General features: G+C 43.2%; 1 non-coding gene and 1 pseudogene across 1 annotated transcript; one reads left to right on the top strand and one right to left on the bottom strand.

Annotated features, from left to right (window-relative positions):
* Window positions 1–10,978, bottom strand: part of LOC131924574 (aldo-keto reductase family 1 member B1-like) — a 29,173-nt pseudogene extending 18,195 nt beyond the window's left edge.
* LOC131924830 (U6 spliceosomal RNA) lies at window positions 3,409–3,515 on the top strand. The gene has a single exon (XR_009383084.1). It is a non-coding gene; the product is annotated as a U6 spliceosomal RNA (small nuclear RNA).
* Window positions 10,979–24,570: the final 13,592 nt, after the last annotated feature.

Here is a 24,570-nt window from a genome sequence, read left to right as displayed (position 1 = left end):
TTTCTTTTTTTTTTTTTTTTTTAATAGCACTACTTACTGTCACTGTTCAGGCAAACCTGCAAGTCACACATCACTCCTCTTCTTCACTCAGGGTCCCTCCAGTCCAACCAGTGTCAGGGACTGTCAGTCCCTCTGAGATAGAACTCTGTGTCTCCAGTCTCGTTACCACTAGCCTAGTTTAAACCAAAATTATAATTCCCCAAAATCGCCCTAACAGCCTTCCAGCTGGTTTCTCTGTCCTTACTTACAATCTTCTAACCCAAGACTTACAGTTCATCTGGTGACCTTCCTACAGCTTACTTAAGCATGTTACCCTGCTCACTGAAAACCCTTCTATGGTTCCCTTTAGGACGAATCCCAAAGGCCTTGGCTGAAGGGCACCTGCCGTTCACCTCTCTCCAAACTCACCTGTCAGATGAATTCCTTCACACCCCATGTTGTATCAACAGCAAATCTCTTTCAGAATCTGAAACCTGCCTCTTGACCCTCCCAGAACCACAAAATTGTACAAGGGACTGAACATCAAAGTCAGGGTTTTCTACCAACATCATTCTTATCATCAGAAAACTCTACACAATTGATTAGTGAGGGTTCACTGGGGGCAAAACAGTACTTTAGTAGCTACAAAGACACTTAGCTCAGACCCACCATGTCTCAGTGTTGTCCTTACCATTGAGGTTCATCGCTTAAGTCCTGAGCTGTGTGTGGTAGTGCACACTGGATCTCAGCACTTGAGAGACCGAGACAAGGATATTGTGACTTTAAGGCCAACCTGGTCTATTATGTGAGACCCTGCCTGAGGAAAAAAGGTTCAAGTTCCTAGAATAGTTCAAAACACACTGAGAAACTGTCCCCGACACAGTTGGCTTGGGCGTCTATATAGGTTTACCGGGATATTTCTTCTTTCTCTGCTAACCCAGATCCCACGCGTCTCCTCCCAATCGCTATACTGTAAGTAAACTCTCTGCCACAGCCCACATGGCCGCTCATGCTCAGTTTAGAAAGCTTAGTTTTTTTCTGTTGGCTTTCTCAGCTGTTGCCTAAAGCACAGAGCTAATGACCAGAAACCAGAAACCTTGCATTTAATAGGTATGTGTGGCATTGTATCAATCAGGGCTTGATAAGACTTTTTTTCTAACAAATAGTTTAAAATTTATTTTTATTACATTTATTTATTTTATGTTGGGAGTGGGAGGGAACCACACACGTGTCATGAAATCCAAGTAAGGGCCAGAGGACAACTTGCAGGAATCGGTTCTCTTCTTACACCATGTGGGCCCTAGGGACCATTACCCATGAGCCATGTGGACGGTCAAAGATGTTTGACTCTAAAATCGTGATGCTCAATAAAGGGGGCAGACAGAAGAGCTTTTCAGCAGATTTTTGATAGCATTTCTAGATTGCTCCAGGTCACCAACAGAGCAAAATAAAGAAGATGATAGGCAAGATCATCACTCTGGAATCAAAAGACTGTCTCCTACATCCACATTGTTCCAGAAATGCGCCTTAAGTAATGGAGACATGGTTTTTTTTTCAGTGCTGGGGACTGGATCTGGCCAGGCTCTGAGTTACATCTCCAGCTCTGGATGTGGGTCTGGGCCGGTGTTTTCCTTCTGGTTGTTAAGTAGACAACAAGACTCTTAGTATTACTAGAACTGCAAAACAACGTCCTTACAGAGGCAAATGACCAAGTCTCCCCTTCCTTCTGACCAAGGGCAGGGGTACATCCTCACTCGCTGGAAGCAAGTTCTGGGCAGAACCTGCACATTGTGCACAGAGGGTCCTCGATGATACCTCTCCACCTATCACAATAGTGAGTCTCACCACATAAATGCAGGTATTGTGTCAAATTTCCCACTATTCAGTTCTAAATAAAAGGAAGTCTGCTTTCAATAAAGAGAAAGTGGATGTAATCCATTTTTCCATATTTTCTTTATCTTTCCATAATGCCCCATTTGTGCAACATCACCCACCACCCGCCTCCGCAACAGGGGAGCAGAAGTGTTTATGAATCTCAATAGGAATGGAAATTCTAGCAAGCAGACTTTGTCCAGAAATTGGAACGAAGTGTAATAATCCCGGGCTAACTCGGTGACTTTTAACAGAGAGGAGCAACAGGAAAGTGTCAGAGAGACAGACAGCATGCCACAGCAGGGTTGAATACCACCTCATCAGGAAGAGGATGGAGAAGTCACTGGCATTCTTCCCTTTGTTTTACGCCCTTTGGGTTTTTTCAAGCATGACTCATTCAAGTTCAGGATTAAATAGGACACATATTAGCCTCAGGGAGCTAGAAAGGGAGCCAGCTCAGAGTTCTAGATACTCCTTACCCAGGGCCCTCGTTTAACCAGGCATTATTACGTTAAGGTGTCTACTCTACCCCCCACTGCAAGGAGAATGTGTATGTGTATCTTAGATTGCGACCACAGTAGACAAAAACTCACGGTGTTTAATGTGTGCCCAGAGCCACCATTTGCCTGCGTCGCTCGAGAACTGAAGAGTCTGCATTGAGGGTGCCCTGGTGGGTTTGGTTGGTTGTTTTTGTGGTTACTGTTTGTCAACTTGACACAAATTAGAATTCTCTGTGGAGAAGAAGTTCAACTGAAAAAAATGCCTCGGTCACACTGGCCTGCGGGCAAGTCTGCAGGGAATTTTCTCGATGACTGACTGCCGTGGCGCCACCCCTGGATGAGCGGACCTAGGTTATACACGGAAGTGAATTGAGAGAGCAAGGAAACAAGGCAGTATGCATTACTCTCCCACGGCCTCAGCTTCAGTTCCTGCGTCCAGGTTCCTGCCTCAAGTTCCTGCCCTGACTTCCCTCAGCAAGGCTAACAAAAAATGCCAAGGAGGAACAGACTCCAGGTATCTGGCGTTGCAGTTGCTACAATGGTACCAAATTTGGAACTTTGCACACTAACAATACTTCCAAAGCATTTTTCCTTCTTCTGCAATAAAACTCGCCAAGGATTCAAAACTATGACAAACAGAAATATTTAACTTAGGGAAGATTGTATTATTTTGCTATTCCCTAGACAGAAATACCGAGGCCTATTTTCAAATGCAGCTGGTTTTGATATTGATGAATGACTTAGTTAGCAAGAAAATAAACTAGCCAACAGACACAAGGCCAAGAGAAGCCCACTGAGGTGAAACCATGATCCCTTTTACCACCAGGTACCGCAGTCCGGCAGCCAGGCTGGGGGAGCACAGGCTTACTGATCCAAAAGAATGCTGTCATAGCATGTCTGTCCCCAGGCCCTATCAGGACTTTAGATTCTGGAGAAGCCACGACTATGGTCCTGGCAGGGAGGTCTGTGAACAAGCGCAGCACCTCGAGAGCATTACACTAAGCAGAAGGAGGCTTTGCCGAGAGAAGAAGAAAGGCATTCAAAAAAGCAGTGTGGAGTGCTCGCTTCGGCAGCACGTATACTAAAATTGGAACGATACAGAGAAGATTAGCATGGCCCCTGCGCAAGGATGACACGCAAATTCGTGAAGCGTTCCATATTTTTCAGCCGGAACTGACCTACTCTGGTGATGGGATGGCCAAACACCCTAATTGTCGTGCTAGAAACTCCATCCAATGACTGAGGGAACTGGATGCAGAGATCCATGGCCAGGCCCCAGGTGGAGCTCTGGGAGTCCAATTGGCGAGAAAGAGGAGGATTTATATGAGCGAGAATTATTGAGACCAAGGTTGGATAAAGCACAGGGACAAATGGCCAAACGAATGGAAACACATGAACTATGAACCAATGGCTGAGGGGTCACCAACTGGATCAGGCCCTCTGAATGGGTGAGACAGTTGATTGGCCTGATCTGTTTGGGAGGCATCCAGGCAGTGGGACCAGGTCCTGTGCTCATTGCATGAGTTGGCTGTTTGAAACCTGGGGCCTATGCAGGGTCGCTTGGCTCAGCCTGGGAGGAGGGGACTGGACCTGCCTGGACTGAGTCTACCAGGTTGATCTCAATCCTCGCGGGAGGCTTTGCCCTGGAGGAGGTGGGAATGGGGGGGTGGGCTGGGGGAAGGGGAGGGAGGCAGGAGGGGGGAGAACAAGGGAATCCGTGGCTGATATGTAGAACTAAATTATATTGTAAAATAAAATTAAATTAAATTTTTAAAAAAAGCAGTGTGGAATGCTGGGAATCCTCAACCAGATACACCTCAGGCTGATTACAATTCTTGACTCCAGTCTTAGCTCTGAAAGACAGCAGATACAGAAAGGGGGGGGGGTGGAATACTGAGAAAGTTTATGCCATTTGGGAGATAAAGAATAATACATGTAACAGATGACATGGAGAAAGGCAAAGGGTTTAATGAGATTCATTATAGGATTAGGTGTTTATTTGATTTAAGTCAGCCTATGCAGGGCAGAAACAGAAGGAAACCACACCGCTCTGACTTCTCATGCTTCAGAGCGTACAGCCACTGTCATGTGGGCAGAACCACATGGGGCCCAACATGCACGAGCTATGGGAAGAAGCGTCATAAAGGGTAAACCGGACTGTGAAGGTTGTGATTGCACAAATCACCATTATGAAAGTCAAGGCCAAGGACAGAGCAGCTCAAAGAACTGACAAATGTAATAATAACAAGTCCAAAAAGATTCTGCACTACAAAAGAAACAACCAGAGAGTAAGGAGACAGCTTACAAAAGGGGAGATAATCTCTGCCAGATGTTCATTGGACAGGAAATCCATATCTAGACTATATAAAGAACTCCAAAAAATGAAGAAAATAGTAAATAACACAGTCAATAAATAGAATGAACAATGGAATGAACACTCTTCAAATGATGTGTGAGTGGCTAATAAACACATGAAAAAGAAGTCCAACATCCTTAGGCACCAGGGAAATGCAAATAAAAGTTACATTGCAATTTCTTTTTTTTCCTTTTATTGAAAATAGATTTTTCCCCATAATATATTCTTATTAGGGTATGGTTATTATTAATACTATATCCTCCCTCCACTCTTCTCAGTCCTTCCCCAGCTCCCCACCAAACCGGATCCACCCCCTTTCTCTCATTAGAAAACAAACAGGTTTCCAAGGCATAATAATAAAATACAATAAAACAAAAACCAACACATAAGAATAGGATTAAAAACAAATAGAAAGAAAAGAGCCCAAGACAAGACACAAGAAACGGATGCGGATGCAGAGGTCCATTTGTTTAAACACCCAGGAATTCGACAAAAACCCTAAACTGGAAGCCATACTATACACGCAAAGGACCTGTAGGGTAAAAAAATAAATATCCATTAAGTTCATTTTCTGTTGGCCATCGACTGCTGGGCATGCAGCCTACCCTTAAGGGTATTTGTTTCCTCAACAGTCCTTGAGACTCACTTTGAGAAAACTAAATTTTCATTTGCAAGTGTTATCAATTGGCTATAGTTTCTGGGTTAGGGATGGGGTCATGTGTCCGTAACTCTCCTTTCAGCTCTAGAACCCCATCTGGTGCAGACCTGTGCATGCTACCTCTGTAAGTTCACATGAGCTTTGTTCACACTGCTTTAGAGGGCCTTGTTTCCATAGTGCCCACCGCCCACTCTGCCTCTTCAACACTTTCCACCTCCTTTCTGCAGGGTTCCCTGAACCCTGAGGGGAGGGATATGATGGAAACATCCGATTAAAGGCTGAGTGATCCGAAGTCTCTCACTCGCTGCATATTGTCTGGCTGTGGGACTGGTAGAGGTTGAATCTGTGACCGTATGTCCAGGTTAACCTGACAGTCTCACCACTTTGCATCAGCATTAGTAAGGGACACTCTTCCTTGCAAAAGCATGTCAATTTAGATGGCATATTATACTATTCCATAGGTGTAGTCGATCACTAAAATGATTGGTTTCTACTAATCTGATTACGACAAATATCCTTGGGGCTCTGTACTTTTCCATCAAGTTACTCCTTACTTACTCCTGGGCCACTTTGGTAAGGCTTTTCTCTCTGTTCTCCTTCTCTATTCCTCTTCCCATGTCTCCCTAATTTTTTCTACCCATATCTTTCCCTTACATGCCTTGCTCTGTCTCTGAGGAAAAGGAATGCAAATCAACTTTATTCAGAGTCCTTCGGAGTCTCAGAGGGACAACACTTGCAAGACCACCATTCCTGGTACTACCACGATTTGACATCTTACACAGTACAACTTCATTCAGCACTCTGTTAAACTGACGGAGCCCCTTCTAAGAAAGATAACCAAGAGAAAGAAGAAATCCCCCATCTTACTACATATGAATAAATAAAAAGTAGCTTGGGTGAAGGGCCTACATGTAGGCAACAAGATGGATTATTATCTCTATGAATTTTTTCTACCTACCAGAAAGAAAAGGCTAACTTATGTCCTTATGTAAGCTGTCCAATTTATTCCTGAGACTTTTATCTGTTTCCATTTATTTATCTCAGAGTTTACACCAGCAGGACTCAAGAACAAATTCTATTTTGCTCATGACAAATCATCATTCACTCCAGGAAGCCCAAAGGCATCACCAAAATAAAAAGAAACAGGGAGAAAGGGATGAAGGTCAGGAAGAACAAAATCCATTCCTAAGCTGGGATTTTCTGCATTTTATTTTTTATATAAAATATTTTTAACTTTTCTCCCAGAACAGGAGTAGGAATTTGCCTGGTTTGTAAACTTAGCGTGATCTTCTGTCATCATTACTAATAAGGAAATTAAGAGTAGATCCATGATCTCTTCCTTAGGAAAAGGCAGGGGCTCTAGCCACATCCAATGCAGAACTAAATTAGGAATCTTCAAACGATGATCCAACTGCACAGAGCATGACTCTGAAAACACGGCCTGAGCCCCTCCTGACTGCTCCTCTGTGGCCTCGGACAAACCTCCTGGAGCCTCGGTTTCTTGCCTGTGGAGGCTGGGAATTTTTTTTTTAATTTTTTTTTTCTTGCTGTAGCACCTCCTATACACAGTTCTCTGTGTATCTACGCCTTGATCATTTGTTCAGGAAATTTTCCTTTCTTCCATCATCTCCCATCAGGGAAGATGATTCATCCCCATCTCCTATACCCCACACTGCTGTCTTTGGTCTAACACCTCTGTGGTGGTTTATCTTGGTTGTCAACTTGATGGGATTTAGACTCACTACAGAAACAAATCTGTTGGCATGTCTGGGAGAGATTATCTGGACCTGGTCAACTGAGGTAGGCTAACCTACCCTAAATATGGATGACGCTATTCCACATCCAAAAGCCTCCCAAGGGAGTGAAACGGGAGAGGGGAACCAGCACCTTGCTCACCTGACACACTTCGTTAGGGTTCTGCTGTCACGCCTTCCCGCCATGATGGACGGAACCCTCAAACTGTGGGCCAAAACGAAGCCTTCCTGCCTCGAGTTGCCTTTGTTGGGTATTTTGACCCAGCAGCACACAGACAGACTAACAAGTACTCTAGTAAAGCAGCCAAGATCCCGACGCACGCGCACTGCCTCCGTCTTTCCTTCAGTCTGATATGCTGCATGACACAATTCCTTGATGCTGATTTCTGGCGAGCGAAAACTATGTTTGCCTATACTATGTAGATATCCCTTGGCCATTAGTTCTCAGCACAAATACCTCACGTCAAAGAATCCATACTAAACTATCATAGAGAGTTTGAATACCAAACTTACTACAATGGGCCTCTTTGGGTGAGTGAGAAAATACCGCTGAGAAATTAATTATTCACGCTTCATGATTCTCCTGAGGCAGTATGTGGATTCAACATATACTTTCAGGCTCCATGGATTCAACAGTTCCAATCCCTGTTCCTCCTTGGCAAGGAACATTACATCATTTCACTTGCCTAGAAAGGCCCCAACATTCCCTGACTTGCAATCAACATTCATTGATTCAAATCTGACTCCAAGACATATTTGCTCATTTAAAAGAGACCCAAGAAAATCATAAGTTCCTTTGTCACTAGTAGAAGATCTTCTTTAGGGAGCCTTAAACCCGTTCTAAAAATAGTGGTCACCATTTGCTTGCACTCTCTTCCTGTGAGATGGAAATCTCCTGACATGGTCAGGACCAGGAACATTAAATACCACTTCGAGATTTTTTGAAAGATCTCATAATAATTCCATCCTTATTGGCCAACTCACAAGACTTCTGAAACCATGAAATAAGGTGCTACATGTGAAAAACATAAAATGCAGCACTTTTCAGAACAGGATTTCCCTAGTGGGGAGGAATGATGCCTTAGGAGGAAGTCAGCTGCAGAAGCTTTAATAATAGTGAAGGATGATTGTGAGCAGTTGATTAAAAAGAAGAAATGATTAAAAAGAGAGAGAAGTAGAAACATTTTGTGTGTGATATGAACACAACACAGCTGAACTCTCCAGGCTCTGGATTTTCAACACTCCAAATGGCTACTATCGTGAAAAACCTCATTTTCTGGTGGATCTCAAGTTCTAATCTACTTGTAACACCAGTGTCTATAGTCCGTCTATAAACTTCCTGTGCTACTCTCTAAAAGCAGCAGACATCAGAGCATACTCTCTGCTCCCTGGTACTTCTGCATAGCATCTCCCCTGTGGTACCAATGTCATCCACATATCTATGTTAATGTCTGTGATCTACTCAGAAACAGGTGCCTCAGAAGCTGTTTGACAAGCAATTTGGTGAGGTCCATGATGTCAGGGTCCCAAGCTCTCTGGAAATTTTATTTCCCACTGCTCTGCCATACTCACGTGACACTGTCTTTATAGTAATCATGGAATTAATATACAGACTTCCAGGTGTTCTCATGGCCTGGTTGAAAACATCGATGCTGATGCCCCCCCACTGGCCAACTCTCTCCAGATTAATATAATGCTGTCTAAGAGAGAAGCTCATCAAAGGCCTCCCTACTTCTAAACCTAAAGTCTTAATAAGTGACCTCATCGCCCTCACCCCTCAGGTATAAGACACGTTCCTCATGGTCTCTGATTCTTACTGCCTGGTCCCTACAAGATCAATTTGGGGACAGTGTTACCAAAAGGAGACTTCTGCAGAAAAAAAAAAGGCTGAGAGTCATTCTCATCAAAGGTAGTTTGTGGGAGTTACTATAGAGAAAATGACTCAGTTATAACTCAGCTAAAAAAAAGGAAGCTTACACTTTACCTGTCAGTTCCACATCACGATAGGGAAAATCCCAGCCTCTGATGTTTCTCCTGGCAACCAACAGTTTGGCATGACAACCTGGTACTAGGCCCTCACCCTGTCTCCAGCACAACCTACTGAGACCCCCAGCACAGGATTCAACTGCATCCTGTCTCTAAAGATGTCAGAGAGGATGTTAACAACCTGACTCTCTTACCCAAGGTGTGGACAAACCTGGAAAGAGACTGTAGATGTGTTCTAGTAGAACTATCCCAGTTTGGGTTTCAGTCTTCATGCACAACACACAGCCACACAGATGTCTCATCCCTTATGCCAGAGGCTAAAATTAAGATAAGTTTTAAACAAAGTTCTAGAAAAGACAGGTATTCTCCATAATACCCTCTCTTCTTGTCTTGCCTAGCATTGATTGGAAGAGAGGGTATTATGGAGAACAAGGATGGAGAAAGCCCAGTGTCCCTGTCAGGATTCGCATTCCCTACCCTAATGACACCCTGACATAGCTCCTGAGATCCAACATACTCCTATCATCACTTTTAATCGCCACCATCTACCTCTGAAGAAAATCAAAAACAACTTGGGCTTGTTTGCTCTGCTTGCATTTTGAGATCCAGCAAAGACATGGATAATCAAAAATGGGCAGAGCGATGTAGTGATCAGGGAAGATGTCAAAATGAACAGGGACAGCTCTCAAATCAAGACAGATGGTTCCTAAAAGAGGAACGGGACTGTCCTGTAAACCCAGAGAGACAAGAGGAAACCCCACAGTCCTGACATCAAGATCACTACAGACAGACCCTAAGTACGCTACTCACAAAAGCGGGAAGTAAATATGTAACCTATCACCCTATCACAAAGGACAGGAGTCCTGCCACCTCTGTATCAGGCACCGAGAGAGCTGGGATTTCTGGGAATTGAGATGCAGACAAACAGTCCACGAGGGACAAATGAAGAGAGAGAGAGTATCTCTCAAAGAAGAAAGAAAAGAGCCAGAAAGGTGAATCTGTGCTTAAGAGCACTTGCTGCTATTCCAAAGGGACCCAGGTTCAGTTCCCAGCACTCAAACAGTAGCTCACAACCATCTGTAACACTGGTTCCAGAGGGTCAAACACCCTCTTCTGGCCTCTGCAGGCATTGAACACAACAGACAAGCACAGGCAGAACATTCATACACTAAAAACAAAAACAAATAACATCTCAAAAAAATTCAAAAATAAATGGAAATAATATCCCCAAAGCAATGTGTGTATTTATAGGATTCTTACAGAGATCTATGAAGGAATACATTCTTTGAAAAGTAAAACATATAAATAGATGCAAGTGAAGCTAAAGACAATCCTTAAGGAGGAAGACATCCACAGCCCACCTGATGCCATTCGGCTCAGGCAGGTGCCAGTCACTCACAGGCCAGCCTGGGTCCTCAAGGCCTGGGCTTCTGGGAAGACATCCATGGGCCTGCAGGGGCACAGTACCGGGTGGGTGTGCCATTAGGACGATCAAATGTGTGGTGGAGAAATGGGAGACAAAGAGAAGCACAACGGTCCATGTGCTGTGGAAAGAAGAGGAACAGAAGATGTGAAGGTGGTGAGGAGCAGATGTGGGAGGCCTGCTTGTCCCCCGTGGCCATGGTGACATTCGGGTCCAGGGCTGCTACCAAGGGCCTTGTCTGGGTCCATGGTTCTACCACAGCCAAAGTCTGTGTTGAGGTCTGTGGCCCATGTTCCCACCAAAGGGCACACGGAGGCCCAAAGTCTGGGCCACAACCTGAGTGGCCTTGTCGGAGTCTGATGGCCATGCTGTAGTCGGGGTCACACAGATCTGAGGAGCCATGGTGTCATCCAGGCCTGAACTGCTGCCGATGGCCATGTCTGGGTCCATGTTCCTGCTGCAGCTGGGGTCTGGGTTGATGCCTGTGGCCCGTGTTACCACAGGGGGCCAAAGGAACAATGCCTGATGAAATCAGAGGGCAGTGTTGAGCCGGCCCCGCCCTTCTCTGGTCACGGGATAGCTGGCCCTGCACCTCACTGGACAAGAGAGTTGGCCCTGAGCATCACAGGAGAGCTGGCCCCTGCACTCGGGAGAGATGGCCCCACCCCCACCATTGGCTTGGGAGAACTGGTCCTGATGGCATGGGAGGAAGACAACTGGTTCTGCTGCCCCACACCTGAGGGAGGCAGCCCCAGCGGCCTGGACTGACCAGTTCAGTTACCACCCAGGCCCAATGCCACTAAGACAAATGAGCAGGTGTTGGAGAGGCAGGAAAGATGGAGGAGCAAAGAGGTTCTTCTGTTTTATTTTGTTTTTGTTTGATTGGTTTGGTTTGGTTTTAATTTCTTTTAATTTTCTTTGGGGGGGATGCTATCAGGGTGACGGGCAGATATGGGGGGACTGGGAAATGAGTGGAATTGGGTGTACGATATGAAATCCCCCCCCCAAAAAAAAATCAATAAAGAAATTATGTCTTAAAAAAGAAAAAGAAAATGCACAAAAAAAACTGGAAAACTTAATACATAAGAATGTCAGTGAAGGCAAATTTATCTCTCATCCGTCATCTGAGCAGCTCCTAATTACTGAAGCAGATAATGACTAACACAAAGCCCCACAACTGGCCAAGGTGCAAAGAATAAGAAATTTAGGAATTCTCGGTCCTAAAGGGAAGATTATTTCTCAACTCCCTCCCGAGGCTCAGGGATCATTGTTGAAGGGGGGCAGAAAGCATGTATGATTCTGAAACTGTGGTTGGCTACTAGGAAACACATACAGTCTGGATACAGGAGGGCAGCCACACAGATGAACCCACAGCCAACGCAAGAGCACATACAGAACCTGTGTAATCCCCAGCCAGACCGATCCCAGCAAGGAGAGAGGAGCTGGGCACACGATCCACCCCAAGCCGGGGCGTCAGTGATGACCAATAGATGCTGGGAGAGAAAGACAGCTTTCTTTAGGAGTGTGGCCTCCCAAAGGAAGGCCACACACTTAAGAGGATCTGGGCAGCACAAATTCGTCTTTCAGGATTTTATTTTTAATAATACAAAGCTGGGTAGATATAGAAGTGGGGACAAGTTGGGGAAGAATTGGGGGAAGCGTGATCAAAACTCTCAAAGAATTGGTTTCTTTTTAAAAAGAGTTTATCTCCAGTCTACACACACTCAAAGAAGTATTGAAAACATGTGCTAAGAACATATTCTGGGAAGAACAAACAAATATAAAAGGCAGTTCAGAGACATGAAAAATATATTGAGACATTTCAAAATCAATTCCATAAAAATAGAGTTAATGGAAGATAGGCAATATTTGGAGGGGGTATGAGCCATAATTTTAAGAACTGGAGAGACATGAGTTCAAAGTTTGAAGATACAGTCTCAGAAGCAATATGAAGAATCAATTTTAAAAAAATCACACTGTGGTTAAACTACAAAGCTTTGTAAAAGCTACTAGAGAGAAAAGAGATCCATCCAAGGAAAAGACATTTAGACTGTCAATAGATTTAGCATTAATATCAATCAATATCAGGAGCAATATCATCTCCATACCAAGAGGAAAATTTTAGACACAAGAATTCCATACTCAGGTGTGGTGATACTTTGTCTGTGATCTAACTAATAAAGCTTGCCTAGAGATCAGAAGGCTGAGCTAGCCACTAGTTAACCAAAGAGGCCAGGCAGTGGTGGCACACACCTTTAATCCCAGCACTTAGGAGGAGGAAGCAGGAAGATCAGGAGTTCAAGGCCACCCTGGGCTCCATGAGAGTCATCCAGTCTAAAAGAGAAACAGGACCAGGTGGTGGAGGCTCATTCCTTTAATCCCAGCAAGAGGGAGGTGGAGTCAGGAATACGGTGGTGGAGACAGGATCTCAGCTCTTTCAGTCTGAGGATTGGTAGAGGTAAGAAGTCTCTCTAGTAGCTGGCTCCTTTACTTCTCTGATCTTTCAGCATTTACCCCATAATCTGACTCTGGGTTTTTATTGTTAAGACCAATTAGAATTTGCACGACACCCACATACCTATGTGGACACAACAACTATGAGATGTATCTGCCACATCCTCTTTTGAGGAAAAAACATGGAGACTGTTCTTTACATGGATGTTACTGTGACCAAAGTCTGGGCTTCATCAATAAAGATTTCAGGAGAAATGAGCACAGAAATCTAAAAATACATGATGTGTATTTATTTCATATTCATAATGATTTGTATGTTTCTTTAAAGTTAGAATTAAGCCACGCACTGCCATGAGAAGGATATATGCTGCTTTAGTTGTGTGGGGAGAGGAATCGAGAGTTTCTTTTCTTGTCTGTAGAGAAGAGATATACTAAACAAACATCGGCTTTATGGAAGTCTCAAAACTTAAGGAAATATGTTAGAACTGCAAGGACAGCTACTAAAATGAAGAAGTGTGTGTGTGTGTGTGTGTGTGTGTGTGTGTGTGTGTGTGTTCCAAGCCAACAGAGAGAATACAAAGAAATAAGAGAGGATCAAGCCTGCAGAAATCAGGAGTGGGGGGAAGGAAAAGCTAGAGCAGGAGGAAGGGAGGAGGAAGAGAAAGACAGAACAAGGCAGCGGGAAAGCTGTGGCACAGGCACCTACATGTCTTCCAAAGGTTTGTTCTTCTACTCAATGAGGAACCGCTGTTAGGAAGTGGCTGCTGGGCCATTTCCCAAGTTCATCCTGCATCCAGGTAGGTCTCATCAATGAAAGGTGAAGAAAACTTATCATGACGTATTGTCAAATGTGTTAAGAAGCAGGTGTGCCTTCTCCACTCTCCCTTTCAATGCTGACCTTGGAACTCAGACCCTGGGGTAGCAGAGCCACTGGATGGAAATAGTCTGGATGCCTGAGTGACTGCAGGAGACCATTCCTCTGGGCTTAAATCATTCCCAACACAAGCATCTTCATGTCGACCAAGGACACCGAAGCATTGCAAGAATGAAACATTTATTTCATAAGGATTGGCTATGTCTCCTGAGTTTATGAATAAATCTAAACTTGAAGACATGTCAAAACTAAGCTTCAGTTTAACTATTATAAATAAGTCTAGCTTCAAATTTCCCATGAAGCAGAGGATGACCTTGAACTTCTCATCCTCCTGCCTCTACCTCCCCAGTACTGTGACCACAGGCATGCTGCCAGTAATCATGTGTAGAGCTAGAGATTAAATATAGGGATTCCTGCATGCAAGGAAAGTATTTTATCCAGTAACTGTCGTCTCCAGGCCAGGAAATGTTTTTTTAAGTTACTCCAAACTCAGTGTGTGTGTGTGTGTGTGTGTGTGTGTGTGTGTGTGTGTGTGTGTGAGAGAGAGAGAGAGAGAGAGAGAGAGAGAGAGAGAGAGAGAGAGAGAGAGAGAACGTGTGCGTGCACAAACACTTGAAATTTTTCAATGGGAGGTGAGGAGATGGTTTAATGGTTAAGAACACTTGCTGCTCTTCTATGGCCACATGAGTTCCCAGCATCCACACCAGGCAGCTCACAGCTGTCTACAACTCCATCTTCAGGGCAATCTGATGTCTCTAAGGGTGACTGCACTCGTGTACATACCCACATGCACACACACACACACACACACACACACACACACACACACACAACTAAAAAAGTACCATTGGAGAGATGGATCTTTGGTGGTTAGGAACATTCGTTACTCTTGTAGAGGACCTAGGTTCAGTTCCCAGCACCTACCTGATGGCTTCACATTCATTCATTCATTCATTCACCTCTAATGCCTTCATTTGACTGTTACTTCTAATTGTATAAAAATGGCTTTTTAACTTCTTTCCCATATAATAATACACAAATATCATTCATTTATAGACAGCTATCCACTAGGTAAGTACACCAGTCATTCTTTTTAGGAAAAGAACAATAAAAAATGAATAATAAATCTAAAATACTTCTTTCAGAGCATAGACATTGTAGGGGAAAACAGAAACTGAGAGAAAAATCAAATTATCAAGCCATGGTGACCTGTTGCTTTAATCCCAGCACTCATGAGGCAGAAGCTGGTGTATATTTTCAAGTTCTAGGCTAGCCTGGTCTACATAGCAAGTTCCAGCTAAGGCTACAGTGTGAGAACTGGTCTTTAAAACAAACAAACACACAAACAAGCACACACACACACACACACACACACACACACACACATTATGTCAGGAGTGCTGGCACATACCTCTAATCACTGCACTCAGAAAAGTGAGGCAGTAGGATTGCTGTGAGTTTAAGGCTAACCTAAGCTATAGAGAAAGAATCTGTCTTTAAAAAACAAAATTTAGATTATGTATCAGAAGGCAGTAAATTGCTGCAGGGAAAATCAAACAGAATAATTGCTTAAGAAAAGATACTGCTGGGCCAGGCATGGTAGCCCATACCTTTTAATCCCAGCACTTGCTAGACAGAGGTAGGAATATCTTTGTGAATTAAGGCTAGCCTGGTCTACATAGTGAAGTCCAGGAAGCCAGAGATACATAGTGAAACTCTGTCTCAAAAACAAAACAAAACAAAACAAAACAAAACAAGATATTGGGTATCAGTCATCTTAGGCAACGATATGTGGGACCCAGCTGCAGGAGCCCACACAGGCCACCACTGGTGCTCTGTGTCTTCTATACCCTGTGTTCAAGGACATCACGTAACAGCTCAAAATCGTCCCTGGGAGCATTCACACCACAGCAATGAGCAAAGCACACCTAGAGAGCTGGTTATTGGATCTCTATCAAGACAGGACAACGTAAAGGGGTAGGGGTAGGGAGAAAAATCCAGAGTCATGGCGTTGGCATTGGAATTGCTTACTGGTTTTCTAATGTGGAAAGAACTTTCCCCATTGCAGACTCTGTTTCTTCAATTCAACAGGGGAAGGGAGGAAACCTGAAGAGGGTGGCTTGAGGCAAACCACCGGAAGTGACTTTGGGGTTCCTGGGTCCCCTCACTCACTTCCCCATCCTCACCACATCTAACCTGCGCTCTCAGTGGGTTTCCTGTGCTACAGAGAAACGTGCTTATTTCCTGCACATTGTTGACCAGCTTCTCAAGTTTTGTTTTGTTTTTTATAATTTTTGACATTAAAGGATGCAAATTGTGAATAATTAATGTTTACCTTGTTTTAGTATCAGTGTTACACAGGTATAAGTGACTGAGAGAGACCTTGGTGGGTTGGAGCCAAGGAGCCCCACCGCGGATAAGAGACAGAGACACGCCATGCACACAGCGATCTCATCAAGAGTTTTATTAGTGGGGGAAGGGGGAAGGGGGGGGGCTCAGAGCTGCCTTGTGGGAAGAGAGAGGGAGGGGGAGGGAAAAGGAGAGGGGGAGGGAGAAGAAAGAGAAGGTGGGCGGGCCCCACCATTTAGGAGGGGACTTCATGCGCATGCTCAGAGAGACCAGGTAGCAATGAGCACTGGATGATGTCAGGACCCTGCCTGCATATTGGCCAGGTCCCCAAAGGGTGGGTCTTCAATTTTCTGTTCCTTAGGAGAATTTTGTTAATTGTTTTTGTTGTTGTTGTTGTTTTATTCTTTGAACTTTCATACTATTTGCAGTGGTGGGAGATGTTTTATAGGCCTAAAGTTAGTTCATCTAGAATGTTTCACAGAACTTGCTTCTTCCAGAATTGCAGTGTTTGGGGACATATTTCTAATTTCTGGTTCTAGTTCTTTAGAGGTTTCGGGACTAGTTGGTTATTTTGTGTGTGTGTGTGTAATTCAGTTTTGTTATATTTTTTCCAAGAATTGTTTATTTTATCAAGCCATTAAGACCAACAAACATTTTAAATATACGTTTTGAAAAATGATTGAGAAACTAAACAGGTGCCTGGGGTGGTGTTGTTGTAAGCTTTGGGGTGGGGAGAGTGATTAGCCTCAAATGTGCTTCTAAAAGTTAAAATACCTTTCCAGTGATTTTTTTTTTTTAAGGCAAAAGTTTTTACAGTGTAACAAGTTTAGAGCTGTTCAGTTGTGGCCGTCCTAGGGGTTTGTGGGAAATTCTCTATAGGATATAGTCAATGTCCTGGAGGCAAACACCTAAATGTTCTTGAGCTGAATCAAAAGAAAGGCAATTGCTACAAGCCTTCAAAACGTAAACCTTCTCACGCAACAGCAGTGATGCACGTGCTCATGGTGCTGCGTCATTCACAGCGACGCCGTGTGCGCAACAGCAGTGAGCGCAACAGCAGTGACGCACGTACGCAACAGCAGTGACGCACATGCTCATGGTGCTGTGCCATTCACAGTGACACACGTGCTCCCATTTTCGACAGATGCCCTCACAGATGTTATCACCATCCCCGCTTGACCAGATGTGAGCAATCCAAGGCCTGCAGCTGGGGTTGGAACTCTGGCCATCAGGTCCTAATCTCTAAGACACACAAAATCCATAGTTGATTAAAAACAGATCATTTTTCCCTCTTTTAAAATAAAGCCACAGTTGAGCTTACTGGCGAGCTCCTTTAATCCCAGCACCTGGGCTGCAGAGGCAGGCAGAGCTCTGTGAGTTCAAGGCCAGCTTGGTCTATAAAGCAAGTTCCAAACAAGCAAGGGCTACATAATGAGATCCTGTCTAGAAAAGAAAATAATATAAGTAACTAAATATTATTTTTAAATAAAAATATAGTAAGTCAGAGAGGAAAACCTGACTGATAAATAATTTTGGTGCAGTTAATATTAGCAAATACTGTAGTCTATGATGATGGTAATGGGGGCGGTGGTTGGCTCATTGGTAAAATGTCTGCCATGCAAGTATGAAGACCTAAGTTGGATGCCCAGCACCCATGTAAAAAGCCCCATGCTGGGGAAACAGATAGGTCTCTAGGGCAGCCAGTTTATCCTTAGCATCCAGCCCCAGGTAAGAGACGAGGTGAAGGCTGGAGAGATACCTCGTGGGTTAAGAGAAGTGGCTGATCTTGCAGAGGACCCAGATTTGATTGCCTGCACACACACGCTGGCTTACAACCGTCTATAATTCCAGTTTCAGGAGATCCACTATTATCTTCTGGTCTTCTCAGACGCCAAGCACCCAAGGAGCGTAGAGACATACATGCATGCAAAACACCCATAACACATATAATAAGAAATTAAAAAAGAAAAAAAGAAAAACAAAGTTAATGGCTCCTGAGGAAAAACACTCGAGCTGAACGTGCACATACAAAAATGATAAGGGTGATAATTTAATAATGGGACCAGCCACCGTTTTTCTGGTAGAGCTGAAGCTTAAATTTAAGCTTAAGCTTTATATTTGCTTAGAAGCAAAAACCTCAGCCTGTGAATGAACTGAGATGACAGGAGATGTGAGGGCATGGAATGGGGGAGGGGTAATGAGAGGGAAGTGTTTCATTAGAAAGTAACTCCCACACATGTGCATCCAGGAATGTCCGAGCCACTCACAGAAGCAGTGAGGCTTCCCGATAATCTTACAGAGCACAGAGGTGATCTTCTACAGAGACCAAGTGGGTCTGCTGAGGAAAGAGAGAATTCAGACTCAGAATACAGGTTGGTGGTGCCACATCCAGAGTAAGTCCTGGCCGGTACAGAGGAGGCTAAGACAAAATGAGCAAGTTAAAAACAGAAACTGTTCAACATCTTCCTGAGACACTGAGAACACACAGCAGCCCTCTTGTAGTACTGTTTGTGCTGAAGGGCCATATGAGAGCACCCTGGGGTACAGAAGTTACTTCTGACATGACCCCCACGTGGGCACAGGGTACTCTACCATGGAGCGAGTAGGACAGACTCATGGAAATCTTATGCTGTTGCTATAGTATGGCTTTACTATGTGTTAATGGATTCAGATAGGCTTGAGGTCAGACTGCAGTAGTTTGTTACAGGGAGGTGAAACGCAGTAGTGAACAACACAGACGAAGTCTTGACCTTCGGAAGTTTTAGTCTAGTAAGAGAAGAAGTATATGTGTGTGCGTGTGTGTGTGTGTGTGTGTGTGTGTGTGTTATAAATGTGTATATATACATATATATGTACATATATGTGTGTATAATATATATTATAAGGTGCAGATGTCATAGAAAAAAGTAGATCAAGATAAAAAGGAACATGGCTTTGTAAAACATAAATTGTGTGTCTATGCTAAATGCATTTTAAAGAACCACTAAAAAACTATCTGACTGATCTTAGTTGTGATTTTTAAGAAATGCTTCATAATCATAACAGCCTCTGCACTGGCTTTGCCTGGTGAACTTCCCAGAACCTCACCTAACAGCACCATCCACCCGACAAGGCTTAGCTCTGGCCGAGATGCTCCCGTGCCAGTCTCCCCAGTGAGTTCCCTCAGAACCAAGTCAGCTTGCACGGCCTCCACATTCCCAGGCCTAGCCCTAGACACACAGTCCGCATGGCCTTTGCCTGGCGGGCTTCCCAGGGTCCTGCTTGCCCCTGCCATCCCCGTAGCACTGGCTCAGCCTGAGGCAGGCTAGCATCTCATATCTGGCACACAAACAATGAAAGAAATCCACATGTCCATGTCACGTTGCAAAACCACAAACAACACGAAACGCCAATATATTATCCATCCCCAACCCACTAGTCCTATGGAAATGTTCTCCAAAGAGAATTACCGTGAACCCCAGGACACAGAATATTAAAGATCACAGAAGCCTGCCAGAGAAGTGAGCAGGCCAAGGAAGCAGGTAGATGAGCTTTAGATGGCCACTTCCTCTCCTCTCCTCCAGATCCAATCCCCTAGTCCCATCCCCAGCTCTGTAGCAGACTATTTGTGGTGGCCTTCCCTCAGTCCCTGTCCCTACTTCCATGGAACTAAGCAGGTCCTAAGTTCCCCCCCCGTTTGTAGACCCCCACGGCCCCCTTCAGCCCATCCCATTCCTACGTGTGAGCTCCCAATACCTAGACACACATTTTACCCAGAACCCCCATATCTATCAGGATCTCAGAATTATGTAACAGACAACACACAGCCACCACACCCTCCTAAGTATCAGAAGGGGCAACAGAAACCAAGGAACAAGACACACACAGAACAAAGACAAGACCAGATATCATCATCTAAAATTACTAACCCAGATGCCTATATACCAGCATAAAAACACAATCAATAACAGCCAGGACAATATTTCTACCACAGTAGACCCTGTGTGTTGCAACATAGCTGAAATACAAGACAAAGACTTAAATGGCCTTTATGAATAGGATAGAAGTCCTTAAAGAGGACATTAATAAATCCCTTAAAGAAATCTATGAAAACACAAACAGTGGGAGGAAATGAATAGAATAGTGCAAGACCTGAAAGTGGAAATAGAATCAATAAAGAAGACCCAGCCTGAGACAAATCTGGAAATAAAAACTTTAGGAACTTGGACAGAAACCTCAGAGGGAACCCTCAACAATAGAATGCAAGAGATGGAAGAGAGACTCTCAGGCAGTGAAGACACATTAGAAGAAATGAATACTTTGAACAAAGAAAATGTTACAACTAAAAAACTCCTGGCATCAAACATCCAGGAAATCTGGGACACTATGAAAAGACCAAATCTAAGAATAATAGGAATAGAAGAATGTAGTCAGACTTTCCTTTGGGCTGTCAGCTCACAAAAAATGACACAGAGATTTAGTATTAATTATGAAAGCTCAGCCTTAGCTTAGGCTTCTTCCTAACTGGTTCTTAAAACTTAAATTAACCCATATCTTTTAATCTATGTTCTTTTACGTGGCTTGGTTACTTTTACTCTGCACTGCCCATCCTGCTTCCTCTACACCCTGCTGGCAACTCTGCTTCTCTTCTTCCTTCCAGAGCTCACTCTGTCCAGAAGTCCCTGCTACACCTCCTGCCTAGCTATTGGCCATTTAGCTTTTTATTAAACCAATCAGAGTGACATAACTTTGCACAGTGTAATCAAATACCTTGCAACAAAGGAAGGAGAAAAAACTCGGGTCAAAGGCCCAGGAAATATTTTCAACAAAATCATAGAAGGAAATTTCACTAACCCAAAGGAGATACTTACCAAGGTACAAGAAGCACACAGAACACCAGTAGACTAGACCAGAAAAGGAATTCCCATCATCATAGAATAATCAAAACACTAAACATACAGAACAAAGAAAGAATATTAAAAAGCTACAAGGGAAAAAATTAGAATAACATCTGATTTCTCAGTGGAGACTCTAAAAGCCAAAAAAGACTGGAATAAAGTTCTACAGACTCTAAGAGACCACAGATACCAGTCCAGACTATTATACCCAGCAAAACTTTTAATCACAATAGACAGAGAAAAGCAGACATTCCATGAAAAAAAACAAATTTAAGCAATATCTATCAACAAATCCAGCCCTATAGAAGGCAAACTCCATCCTGAACTCCATCCTGTCATCCTGTTAATGACATCCAAGAAAAAAATAATCCCAAAGCAGCAAATCATAAGAGGGAAAAATACACACACATATATACACACATACACACACACACACACACACACACACACACACACACACACACACCACAACAGCAAAAAAATAGGAATTAACAAACATTCTCATTGATACCTCTCAGCATCAATGGTCGCAATTCCTGCCCCCACACACACCCAATAGACACTAATTAACAGAATGGATGCAAAAACAGGATCTATTCTTCTACTGCATAGAAACAGACCTTAATATCAAGGGTAGATATTATTATATTATATTATATTATATTATATTATATTATATTATATTATTATATTATATTATATTATATTATTATATATATTATATTATATTTTTCTTCAAAGAAAAAGAATGGAAAAAGATTTTCCAAGCAGATGGACCTAAGAAGCAAGCTGGGGTAGCCATTTTAGTATCTGACAAAATAGACTTCAAACCAAAACTAATTAGAAGAAATGGAGAAGGACACTAAAGGAAAAAATCCATCAAGATGACATTTTAATTCTTAACATCTGTGCATCAAACACCAGGACACCCAACTTTGTAGAAGAAACATTACTACAGCTTAAATCACATGTTGACCCTAATACATTGATAGTGGGAAACTTCAGTACCCCACTCTCACCAATGGACAGGTCATCCAGACAAAAACTAAACAGAGAAATGCTGGAGCTAACTGATGTTATAAACCTAATTCACCTAACAGATATTTACAGAATATTTCACCCAAACACAAAAGAATATACCTTTTTCTCAGTATCTCGTGGAACTTTCTCCAAAATTAACCATGCACTGTACTCTGACAAAAAGCAAGTTCCAAAAGATAAATTGAAATTTTCTGATAAGCAGAAAATTGAAATAACACCCTGTATCCTATCTGACCACTATGGATTAAAACTGGATGTCAACATCAGAAAGCTTACAAACTCATAGAAATCAAACAACTTATTACTGAGTGAAAAATGGGTCAAGATAGAAATTAAGAAAGAAATCAAAGACTTTCTAGAACAGAATGAAAATGAATACACAACATACTTGAACAAAGCCCTCTAAATCAACGCGATTGATGCACATATGAACTCCTGGAGACTGAGGTAGCATGCACAGGACATGCACAGGTCTGCACCAGACAGGGTTCTATAAAGGGAGGAGTCAACACAAGCCCATCCTTAACCCAAAGGCACTCTCCACTGGATAACCACTTGCAAATGAAAACTTCGTTTTCTCCAAGGGAGCCTCCCTGGGGAAACAAACTACTCCTAAGGGTAGACTGCATGCCCAGCAGTAGATGGCCAAGAGAACCCACACTTAACAGCATCTTTGGAGGGTCTCAGTCTCATAAAGTTGCATCAGAGCTTTTTCTTTTCTTTTAAATTTAGCTTATTGTTTTTTATTTTACTTTTTATCCTCTCCTTTTTTATATTTTTTTTTTATACTCTCTACAGGTCCTTCCATATATAATATGTCTTCTAGCTTAGTGTTTTTATGGGATTCCTGAGTATGCGAGTGAATGGGTCTCGGCTTCTTGTGTATTTTTTTTGGGCTCTTTTCCTTCTGTGTAAGAGCCCACAAAAGCTTCCTAGTGAGATCTGAGCTTGCTTTACACAGCAGGGCTGCATTAGGGGATGGCTTGACCAGGTACCTGGGATGGTCTGCACTTCGCTGTGCTGGGGGAGGTCTTTTGCTCCACCCCTTGGCATTCCTTTAAAATCCCTTTAGAAGAGACAGAAGGGGCTGGTAGGTTTTGACCCAGGTCCTCCCGAGCTATCCTGTGTTTCTGTCTCTCTCCTGTATACTTGTATCCACATACTTCTCACTTCTCCCTCCTCAAGAGTACCCTAGGGGAAAAAGAGGGAGCAGGTTTCCCTTACTTCTGTTTGTTTTATCCAATTCCAATGTGTTAGTTTTTATTTTATCATATTATATTATACTATATTATATTTACTATTGTCTCTTAGAAGCCTGTTTTCTACTGAGACAGAAATCAAGTCGATCTGTATAGAAGGGGAGGTGGGGAGGAGCTGAGAGAGTAGAGGGAGGAGAAACCATAATCAAGATATATTATATATGAGGAAAACAATCTATTTTTCAATAAAAGGGGAGAGAATGCTTTCAAAACTAGAACAACTTTTGAAAATTTTCTAGATCCTTTTTTTCAAGGATGTGCTGGCCAGTTTTGTCACCTTGACATAAGCTAGAGTCATCAGAGAGAAGGGAGCCTCAATTGAGAAATGTCTCCATAAGGTCAGGCTGTAGGCAACCCTGAAGGACTTTTTCTTAACTAGTGATTGATGGCAGAGGGCCCAGCCCAGCCTGTTGTGGGTAGGGACCCTCTGGGCTAGTGATCCTGGGTTCTATAAGAAAGCAGGCTGAGCAAGCCATGGGGAGCAAACCAGTAAGTAGCATCCCTCCATGGCCTCTGCATCAGCTCCTTCCTCTAGGTTCCTGCCCTGCTTGAGTTCCTGCCCTCACTGAGTTTCAAGATGTTGATATGGAACTGTGAGTGAAATAAACCCTTTCCTCCTAAGTTGCCTTTGATCATGATGTTTCATCACAGCCACAGTAACCCTAACTGAGATGAAAGAATTACAGGAGTATTTTACTTATATATCTCATAAACTGAGAAGAAATCTTAATTCATGAGATTTAGAATCTAAATAATTTAAATCATCTTAAATCAATGAGAATGGGGTTCCTTTAGGATATTTCACAGCCTAAGTTAGTAGCATTACCTGTTTTTAGGAAAGTATTACATGTTCACCAAGAGGCAAATACCTTTCTGAATGATAAAAATGCAGACATAAAGCCCCCAAATTACAATCAAAGGTGAAGAATTAGGCTGGAGAGATGGTTCAGCAGTTAAGAGCACTGACTGCTCATTTGTGGGGGCCCACAGAGGCTCCTTAGTAAGGCCTTACTCAAGGTCAGAGAATCTGAGCTTGCTTTACCCAGCAGGGCGGCATAATGGGATGATTTGGCCAGGGGCATGGTTACAAGGTGTTTTGAAGGGTCTACACTTGGCAGTACGTTGTGCGTTGATCTTTAAAGGGGGAAGTCTTTTGCCTCTCCCCTTGGTGGTGTATAAAAAGCCCAT

This window comes from Peromyscus eremicus, chromosome 14, assembly GCF_949786415.1.
Source record: "Peromyscus eremicus chromosome 14, PerEre_H2_v1, whole genome shotgun sequence".
Lineage (NCBI taxonomy): Eukaryota > Metazoa > Chordata > Mammalia > Rodentia > Cricetidae > Peromyscus > Peromyscus eremicus.
Note: the sequence above shows the minus strand (reverse complement) of the source record. Positions and strands in the feature narration are given on the sequence as shown.